Source organism: Medicago sativa, chromosome 1, assembly GCF_051527215.1.
Source record: "Medicago sativa cultivar Bolivia chromosome 1, Bolivia_mono, whole genome shotgun sequence".
Classification (NCBI taxonomy): domain Eukaryota; kingdom Viridiplantae; phylum Streptophyta; class Magnoliopsida; order Fabales; family Fabaceae; genus Medicago; species Medicago sativa.
Genome location: NC_140749.1, coordinates 48984832 through 48989058, shown reverse-complemented (window position 1 = coordinate 48989058; position 4227 = coordinate 48984832).

Genomic DNA, 4227 nt, shown 5'->3' with positions numbered 1-4227 from the left:
AACTTAGATTTCCAATGGTCAGCATTAGGATTTTTTTAATTAAAAAACTTTGGATAAAAAAGTATCTTTATACCATCTAAAATGAGTTAAAGATGGACATCTCAAATTTTGAAGAAGAGTACTTAGTTTTTCAGCTATTTGAACATTAGATCCTACAAAGTGATGAAGTCTAGCAAGACACAAAGTATAAACTGCATCTTCTTCTTCAGTATTAATAGTAGTAGGATTATTACTAGGTCCTTCGACCTTAACAATAATTTTTTTATGTTTGAGAACTTCATGTCTCTGATCTTCATTAAGATAATGGTCCCACCATCCTCTTAATTGACCTACAAACCCGGTCACAATAAATTGGGCTATGGAACTATCGAAGTTTCCTTGTTGTTTACAAACAGTGGAATACATAATAATTCTATGTATAACATCAAGAATTTGCTTTTCATTTAAGCCATCAATATTCCATTCATAAATGGATTTTCCGGAATAAGAATTTTGATAAAATTCATTTTCTTCAAAAAGAAGATCTTGAGGGGTAGGCCTCTTGTAATAATATTTCTCTAAAGATTTAGAAGTATAAATTGGATTTATTTCTGCTTCGTTTATATCTTGATTATTGAACATAGCAGTAAGTTGGTCAACATCACCAATTTCGCTATTATTACTACTTTCAGTATTACTGGAAGTATCAGAAATATCAGAAGTATCCTTTTGAGATACCATGTTTATTTTTAATTGACTAAGTTTCTGTTCTAGGATTTTAACAAATTCATCACTTTCTTTTTCCATTTTAAAATTCTTTATATTGATAGGTGGTTGAATTATAGGGGCATCACTAATGGATGTAGAAGAATTAGAAGGATCATAAGGTTTATTTTCTGTTTGAGTTAGGTGTTTTTCAAAAAGATTTTTTAAATTAATTAACTCTTTTTCTAAAGAAATAAGTTGGTCTCCTATGCGAGTAATAAAAGCATTAGCATAATTCTGAGCTATAATTATAGGATTTAGCTCTTGATGGGTAACTTGATTATTACCAATTTTTTGACAAATATAAGCAGTAGCTTCAACATTTTTTCCCAAACTTATACATTGTTCAAGAGGAAAGGGGGATTCAACAATTTCTCCACTAGATAACGTCCAAGATCTTGATTCCAAACTTAAAACTCCATTTTCAATTTTTTCTAAAAAATATTTTAGAAACCATTTAACAAATGGAATAAAATCCATCTTCTTACTAAGATCATTATAATAATCTTGCTTTATCTCAGCTAATTCCCAAGGTTTAAAAGTCTTGAAATAACATTTTCTAAATTCATAATATCTTTCCATTTCAAACTCATCATTGATAAGTTTTCTAAAATCACTTCCTGGTGTAAAATCCATAAAAAAATCATTGGTTTGGGAGATGAAAACTCATCTCAGATTGAGTAGGTGATTTCCTACTTGTGCTATGTTGATTATAAATTTCCTGAGGAATTTTATTCTCGCTAATTATTATATTTTCTACCGATTCTAATTCTTCTCTTAATTGAGAGGTAGATGCCCTTGACAAATTACTAGGTGTCGTATGGAAATCACTATTCTCGTATCTAGAAGACAAACTTCTAGGAATCTTCAAACTTCTTCTAGGAGTAAATTTACTTCTATATCTCCTTCAGTAGTTTGAATTATTTGATCAATATCCTTATTAAGGACAGGTTCGGGTTCTACTTCCTGTTGTAGATCCCAAGTTTCAGGGAAGTTTATTTCGTCCCATCTAATCATTCTATTAGTTGCAACATTTGAAGTCAAAAGATTAGTTTGAACTAATGTTGTTTTTCCCGAAAAACTCATTTGTTTTACCTTAGGATTTAAAGTATTGAGGACTATATAATAAATTCTATAACAGATAGCCATAATTTCACTACCTGGTTTAAAATTATATCCACTAGTATCAATTTTTAATTGCATAGCATCGTATAAATGCTTGTCTGTTAAAGATAGAGTTATATTTGGAAAAATATCAAAATAAACTGGTACATGGCATAGACTAGTTTCTATTAAAGCTGCTAGAGAAGATTTAAAGTCTTTGCTTCTTCCATCCCTAACATAAGCCATTAAACTAGCATTTAAACCTAACCAAGTTAAAGGTTTAAAGGCTACTTGTATTAATCCAATATGTATGAATTTATAATTCTTAAAAGGTTTTAAATCCTCTTTTCTGATTAAATTAATAACCTAACTATTATCAGATACTTGAATAGTTTGCTCAATAGTTTTAACAACAAATCGAGAGAATATATCGAATTTTCCAAAGCTATAAATTTGCTTCGTTGAAACGGAAGGTATAGTCCATTTATTTAATTTATCCATATTTGTTGGATATTCAATCAAATCTTTATTTTTTATCAAATTATCTTGATCATAATTATTATATTCAGAATCAGACATTAAAATGATAAATATAAGTTATAGTTTGTTAAACACCATGATTAAGGTTCAAAGGAATCTGCAATTTCTTAAAATAATAACACCATAAAGCCCTTTTTCTAGAAAGTTTAAAGTCTTCTTTGTAAACACAAAGTGTTTAAACTATCAACCCGCAGGGACAGTAAGGATTTCTCCTAAACCAAAGAAGTAAGAATAATTTTAACAAAAAATTCTCAAGCTTTTATTCATCTTTAGAACTCCCTCCTCTGGGAAAATGTGATGAATTTTGCGAGAATCATTAAAATTATTCTTTGGATCTACAAAATCGATATTAAAGATGGAACTTGCAGGCGAAAGAATTAGGCTCTGATACCATTATTCTCTTTGAACTTGCAGATTAGATGGAACCTTACTCATAGTGTTTAACTCACCATAACTTAATTTAAGTTAGCCTAACATATATAATGTCAGAAGATAAAATAGAAGATAAGGATACAAACTAACCTTAATAGAACTTATTGAGCGAAAGAAAAGTATTCAGATGCAAAGTTATGAGAACAGAAGTTTTATTTATGATGGAAGTATTTTACAATGACTAGGAGCAAAAAAGCGTGCTCTGATGAAGCACAAAAAACCTCTATTTATAGAGGGAAATGGTTCACTATATGAACCAGTAAAACAAAACTATTACAACTGGTGATTGGTAAAAACAAACGATAAAACAACATAATAAAAGAGTCAATTATTGATGTCGGGTGCTCTTTGTGGGCCTTGTGATGAGGTTGACATAGTATCATCTTTAGGAGTCTTGGTCGAAAAAGTAGATCAGAATTGCTGCTTCATATGTTCTAATGTCCTGAGCATGATTTGGTCTTCAGTTTCAGTGGGATATTTCCTCTGAAAATAATTCTTCATTTGAATATAAGGATTTGGCTGAGAACTTTGTTCTTTGTCTTTATTACTTTGATCTTCTTGAATAACACTTTCAACATTCTTAATTATTGTTTGAATATCTTCAGTGCTCATTTTTTACCACCATTTATAAAAGAATATTCTCTGAAGGATTGGAATATTAAATTTATCTCTGGCCACTATAAGTGACCACCTCCATATCCAAGGTATTTGGAATTTTATAAGGAACAACATTGGACTTTGTCTAGTAACTAATTTATCTGGTCTAATTTTACAAATCAGAGGACTATTATCACTCCATTTTTTATATAATTCTTCGAGATTTTCTGGCAGAATTTCATTTGTAATGGGACGAAATTTAGTCCACCAATTAAGAAACCAATTTGGTATAGGTCTATTAATAATTTGAGGATTAATTGAGAAAAACCAAGAATGTTTATTCTTTGGATTTTGATAATAGAAAGCTTGTGTGAAAGCTTGGACATAGTCCCAATAATTAAAATAAATAATTTTGTCCTCCGCTAATGATTGTCAATGTGATTATTGGAAAGCTATTGTTGAAATGAATGGATTAAATGTTCTTACTAAAGAACAGAATGAAGCTTTAAAAGTTTTAGAATCAATTTCAGATAGTACTCTGAGACGAAAGATGATAGAATTCCTTATAAAAGAAAATTCTAAGAAGGAAACACCTCTAATTATAGAAGCGCCTTACTAATTTAGTGAAATCTTATCAAGATTTCATCAGTCTAATATTAAGGAAATTCCTGTCTCAACTAATGACTTAAAAAGAGAGATAAGTCTCTTGAAAACTGAAATTGTTCAAATTAAAAGAGATAATAATATATTATCTCAAAGAATTACTACTTTAGAGAATATTAAAAATATTAATCGCTCTAAAGAAGAGAT